Here is a 6644-nt window from a genome sequence, read left to right on the forward strand (position 1 = left end):
ATCAAATTTTTGCCAAATTTTGGATGTACTTGGCTGATTAAATGAAATTTCAACTAGTGACTGTGGCTCGGCTCGGACAAGAGCTTGTATTTTTTGAATTATCAGCTTCTTTGTGTCAAAAAACGGGATTCATCCCCAAATCCTTGTTTTTTGAACCGGGGGTCAAGAAAGATTGATTGACTTACTACATCATTCCTTTACCGGTTCCCAAATCGATGACTTCGATTAATTCGAGTAATTTGACCTCTAACAGCATAACTGAATCACTTAAGCCTTGCATGCTCAAGCTGTGCCTTGTACACCTTACCAAGCCCCATGCTAGAGCAGAGGTTTTAGACAAATTTTTGTCGAAAGAAACTTCCTCTGTAACTTCTGAGAAGATTTACAGAAGCTCTATAGCTTCTTGATGACTTTCCAGTCATCATTTTCTAATGATAATTTGCGGTTGCAAATTGCTAAGGCCGAGATTACCGCTTCCTCACATTTGTAAATGCGGTCCAACATTTCGTATGTTGAATTCCAACGAGTTGACACATCTTGTTTTAATTTTAAAACTTTCATATCTAAACTCTTTTGAATTTCTTCTAATCTGGCCATGGCATTTGTGCTTTGTTTAACATATTGCACAACCAATTTGACTTTGGCAACAGTGTCACCTATAGAATCTTTAACAGACTCCTGTACGACCAAGTTGAGATCATGTGCAAAGCAGGATATGTGCAGCAAATTTAAAATTCTAATTGCCCCCTTTATGTTAGCGCCACTATGTGTTAAGGCAGCAATATTTTATCAGAAATGTTAAACTTTTTTAATACTGCTTTTATCCATATAGATATATTTTCAGAAGTGATCCTTATTGAAAATTCGGAACACTCAAGTAAAATAAAAAAAATGTGCAGTTACTGCATAAAAATTTACTGTATTTATATTGGTCCAACCATCTGCAATCAGACAAGCAGACGGTGTTTTTTCTAATAATTGTATAATTTTCTCAATATTGGAGGTACATAGGGAAGATAAAAGACTTTGTGATAGAGTTTTCCTACTTGGTAACTTATAATTTGGATATAACACGTTAACCAACGTTTTAAATTATTTGTCCTTTACAATACTAAATGGTTGATACTCTGAACAAATCATTTTTAATAATTGTATATCAATTTCTCGGCTTTTATTACTGTAATTGGGCGAGTTAAATTAACAAAACTTCTTATGCAAGTTTGTCCTAACGGGAGGGATGGTATTGTCATTACAAGGGGTGAGACCGAAAGGTTTAAGTGAAACGAGAAGAACAGCCTTCCTTGGAAGAAGAGGGTGTTTGAAAGAACGCCACAGAGAGTGGCTAGTCCACATGCTGAACTTCAATTTCTTGCAATCTATTAGTTTGGGTAAATTGAACAACTGGAGGAACAGGAGTTGATGGTGAGCGGGATTGGGCTTCACGATGAACGTTTATCGTAGGGTGTCTTTTTATAAGGTGGCGGCGTACTTGTTGACCCTCGTGTTGAAATAATTGCTTAACAAAAAAAGCACTTCCCTTTCTGCCGGTTGTTCTCATCCAGCTTCTTAAAGTGGTACCAGATATCAGATCTGTTAGCCATTTTCTGGTTATTAAGAAAAATTAATTAACAAAATTGGTAACAAAATGCAAAAATAAGTATTTTTGTTAATATCATTATATAATAATTAAAGTATTATATAATTTTTATTTGTTAAAATATTAACTTTTTTTGAAAAGTTTTATAGCTTGAATGGCTAGGTCCGTCCGCTTCTTGTTACCTCCTCATAAATTTTTTTTTAAAGAAAATATTTGAGCATGTAGATTTTTATATCCACTTAGGCTTTGTAGCGATTTTTTTTATGGAGGAGTGTTCTTAATTGATGTTAAATACATAGATAGATCTTATACATACCTGTGTAGGTAGTTAGTTTTCACAACTTGAGTCCTAATGAACTGGGCTGGACCTGGAATTGGATGACTGGAACAAGGCGTTAACGTTGTCGAAGGCGTAGGCGCGTCTCGGCGAACGGGAACTCAAAATAGGATATCCTAACGCCGAAGGAGGAAAAGGTTTTAGAGAGATTGGAACTGGATTATGAAATAATAAATAAAAAAAGGGAAAATAAAGTAACAATAAAAAAAGGAATAAGAATTTGGAATAAAAAGGATGAACACTAACACAAAAGCTTCACTAACAAGTAAAAAAGTAGAAGTAGATTTGATTAGAATTCACAGTTTGGCGAGGTACTCTTTCGAGAAAGAAAAATGAGAAACTAAGATAAGCTCGTATATATTTAGCTCAGAAAGCAACATTAGAATGCAAAAGGCTTAAGAAGGTAGAGAAATATCAGTTTTAGGTCAAGAGACGACTGCCTGACACCATACTATAACGAACTTTTAACTTCAAGACGAACACAAAGAAAACCGAACTTGGTGCTTGTTGAAAATGGTGAAGGTGAACCAATTCTTTTCTTCTTTTGGTCCATGCGATTCCCTGATTCATCATCCTTTATATAATATCCATGGACCAGAGCTGGCAGAGCTTAATACCTACTTTTTAGTTATATCACAATACCAATCGTACAACAGAAAACATATTTAAAATAAATTTTAACAAATCGTTGATATTTTGAGATGGAAAATGATAATTTCAATTAATTATTCTTTTTCATATCAGCCAAGATTATGACCGCCAAACACGTATCGATTAATATAATAATAATTAATATGATAGAGCACAAACGATTGCGTACTTATTTTTTTAAATTTATTGTCAAATTATTTACGTGGATTCGAAAAGGAATTTCTTATAAAATATAAATAATTTTTAATGTTTACAGATTTTAAATAAACAGAAAAAAATTAATAGATATTTACATCACATACACAAAATTTACTGATTCTATTTATTTATACACTCTTTATTACTTCTACGGTATTTTGCTTATTGTAAATAAAATTGTAAAATTTGAAAAAAGGAAATAATTTATTAATTTAAAAAATGATAATTATTAATTAACTCGTCGAGATGTTCTGGATTGGGAACATTGAGTTCGTTATTGACAAATTGTGTAAAATATGTCTCCGGCCTAGGAGAAATCTGGATGGGGCTAGATAGACGGGAGTTGAGGAATCGAAATAATCTCAGAGTTGAAGAATCGTCAAATAAATCGAAGAGTCAAACTGGGAGTCGGTAGTTGAGGAAGCGAAGGAATCGCAGAGTTGAAGAATCGTCAAAAGAATCGAAGAGTCAAACTGGGAATCGGGAGTTGAGGAATCGAAATAATCTCAGAGTTGAAGAATCGTCAAATAAATCGAAGAGTCAAACTGGGAGTCGGGAGTTGAGGAATCGAAATAATCTCAAAGTTGAAGAATCGTCAAATAAATCGAAGAGTCAAACTGGGAATCGGGAGTTGAGGAATCGAAATAATCTCAGAGTTGAAGAATCGTCAAATAAATCGAAGAGTCAAACTGGGAATCGGGAGTTGAGGAATCGAAGGAATCGCAGAGTTGAAGAGTCGTCAAAAGAATGGAAGGGTCAAACTGGGAGTCGGGAGTTGAGGAATCGAAGGAATCAAAGCAATCGAAGAGTTGAATAGTCGTCGAAGTTCTTGGAAGAATCAAACAGGAGTTGTTGAGGAATCGTTGGGAATCGTGTGACGTTAGTCGTCCCCTCCAGTTTCCTGAACTGAACCGCAACTCACTTAAAAGAATCGATTGGGTGGACGATTGTTTTAGATTTGCCCATCTCTATTCAAAGTTTCACAGAAGTCTTACACAATTGATCGGCGTAAAATCTTTGGTTGAGCCGCTTGCCTCAACTCACTATGCAGTGTATATTTAGTGAATTAGCTTCTAAAATTACTTGCGGTGATTATTACTAAATTTATTTTCGTGTTTTGAGTATCTCTCTCTGTCTCACTCTCACACACTTTAGCTTTCCTCTTCACTATCTCTCACTCACACACTCTCTATTTCAGCATGTCTATCTCACTCCCTATCGCTCTCTCACTCTCTGTCTTTCTCTCTTTCTCTCTCTCACTCTCTCTCTCCCACACTCTCTCCCTTTCAACCTTCTCTCGCTCTCTCTCTCTCCCTCACTCTCTCCCTTTCTTCCTTCCCTGTCTCTCCCTCAGTCTTTCTCAGTCTCTCTCCCTCTCACTCTCTCCCTTTCCTCTTTCTCTGTCTCTCACTCACTCTCTCTCTTCATTTCCCTCTATCATTCTTTCTCTCTCTCTCTCTCACTCTCTCCCTTTCCTCCTTCTATCTCTCTCTCTCTCTCTCTCTATATATATATATATATATATCTTTCTTCCTTTCCTCCTTCTCACTCTCTCTCTCTCTCCTTCACTCTTTTTCTCTCGGTAGTTCGGCAATCATTCTGTTCGGCTCTCGCTTTGTCGATGGTATATAAGTGTTTACAGTGGTTAAAACGTCCGGTTTTTGATACCAATCAAATTACCGTTAATAAAACGTACGCTATTATCTTACTATATTCGTGCGAGCTAAAATTTGATGTGCAAATTTGCAAAATAGTTGAAGTATAAAGCTTCGACCTGAACCTTGCACAATCACTCAAATTCATGTCCTCCTACAACTGTTGCAAGAAGGGATTCGCCTACAACGTATATAGATCTATTTGTAAGTCCACTTTTCATTTGAAGTGCACTAATATTTCTCGCGACAAATATCTTTAAAATAAAAAAAGTAACCTCAATCAGTCCTGGAAGTGCGATATCTGCAAGCCCAATCCCGTCGAATCTAATACAAATATGGCTGACATAGCAGAACTCATTAAAGAGCTGAAAAGTTTTAAGAAACAAATTCGAGTAGACCTTAATAAATTATCCGATACAATTGAAAAAAAAAAAACACCTCGAAAATCTATGAAATAAAAAATGACCTTCAAAACTTGAGCAAACAAATAACGCTCATATTCGATAAGTTGAACAAAAATACCAAAACATTAGAATCACTACAATATCGATTCAATCTCCTAGAGCAGATGCAATTCGATAACTCGATTGAAATTCACGGAATACCAATTGATAATAATAACGAATTAATTACACCTGTTTTAAAAACTGTGTTCCTTATTAGGATGTGACATGAAGGAAAAATCGATCAGGAACCTTTATAAAATACCCGCCAAAAAAGGATCCAGTAATCGACCAATAATAGTTGCTGACTGTGTCAGAAAAATTGATAAGCTAACAATAATACAGAAAATCAAAGAACAAAAAATCACTAGCCACAATGTAGGATAAAAAGTATTCATTAACAACAGGTTAACACTAGTTAACCGAAAAATAATTATGAAATATAAGGAACTGAAAGCTAGTGGTAAAATAGTTAAGTTTTGGTATTCCGCATCTTAAATTTTTGTAAAAATATCAAATGATTCTCAACGGAAACCAGTAAGCTGCGTAAAGAATTTTTTATAAAAAAGAATAAAACAGCAGTACAAGAAACAAATAATATACTAGAAATGAAGAACATTAATAGAACAACACGTTATTTGAATACAAACTCAAACAACTATGGATCTACAATTATATTCCGTACAATAAATGAAACTCACGTAAATCCCTTTGTTTACAGCGGAGGAGAGATCAGTTATCGCAATCTCAACACAACACATACTGGATTAAAATCTTCAAAGCTAGGGACATCTATACTTTTAATAAATACGCTCACATACTAGATGACAATAAAAAATAACAACAAACCATCAATAAACTCCAAAAACATTGATATCTGCCACGTCAACCACAAGACTTAACGGTTCATTGGGATGAATTCTTCCAGTACTTTAATGATGGTACATATCATATAATCGGAATTGCTGAAACTTTTTTAAAGCCGGCAAATTTATCTAGCGCCTTTCAACTAAAGGACTATAAACTAGTTCATCGAGATAGAGAAAATGCCATAGGAGGAGGCGTCGCAGTATATATAAAAGATATGCTTGAAAAAAAAAATTCTGTCTATTTCAAATTCAAAATATAATGTAGAACCAGAATATCTGTTTATAGCCACATATGACAAATAGAATAAAACTAGTCATCGGAATAGTTTATCGTCCGCCAAAAGGGAAAAAATTAGATCAAATATTTAATATAATATCAGAATTATTACCTTTATATGATAATGTAATAATATTAGGCGATATGAATTCAGATCTATTGAGTAAAATCATTAAAAAAATTTCTTACTAGAAAGAGCAAGAATCGTCAATATGAACATACTGCCTCTAAAAGCCACCTACCAACACACAACGAACTGTGAGTCTCTACTAGATATTATTTTATGCAACAATCTTGACATCATTGAATCATAAGGGCAAGTTCCAACACCAGGGCTATCAAAACACGACCTAATACAATGTTTACTCTCTACTAAGGAAGGGATTAGTCAAAGAAAAGAAAAAGTTTGCATTAGAAATACAAAAAAATAAAAAAGACGCTTTAATTGAACATGCAAAAGAAATCGATTGGCAATCACTTTATGATATAGGAAATATAGACCAAAAAATAGACATGTTTAACAAGAATATATTAAGACTACTAAATAAATTCGCACCAGTAGTGGATTCAAGAAAAGAAAAATTCCTATAAAATGGATGACAAATGAAATAATGACT

At 34.3% G+C, this 6644-nt stretch overlaps 1 long non-coding RNA gene across 2 annotated transcripts; it reads right to left on the bottom strand.

The window, feature by feature from the left end:
* Positions 1–885: 885 nt before the first annotated feature.
* LOC106663371 lies at positions 886–6388 on the bottom strand. Of its 2 annotated transcripts, none has more exons than XR_002910487.1 (3): positions 6140–6388; positions 1914–2050; positions 886–1604 (listed from the first exon to the last, which is right to left on the bottom strand). It is a non-coding gene; the product is annotated as an uncharacterized LOC106663371 (long non-coding RNA). The 2 variants fall into 2 exon arrangements; XR_001340024.2 differs by lacking the exon at positions 6140–6388 and adding an exon at positions 5583–5908.
* Between the last annotated feature and the right edge of the window lie 256 nt (positions 6389–6644).

The sequence above is a fragment of the Cimex lectularius genome, unplaced genomic scaffold (genome assembly GCF_000648675.2).
Source record: "Cimex lectularius strain Harlan isolate CLEC.00 unplaced genomic scaffold, Clec_2.1 scaffold278, whole genome shotgun sequence".
Taxonomy (NCBI): domain Eukaryota; kingdom Metazoa; phylum Arthropoda; class Insecta; order Hemiptera; family Cimicidae; genus Cimex; species Cimex lectularius.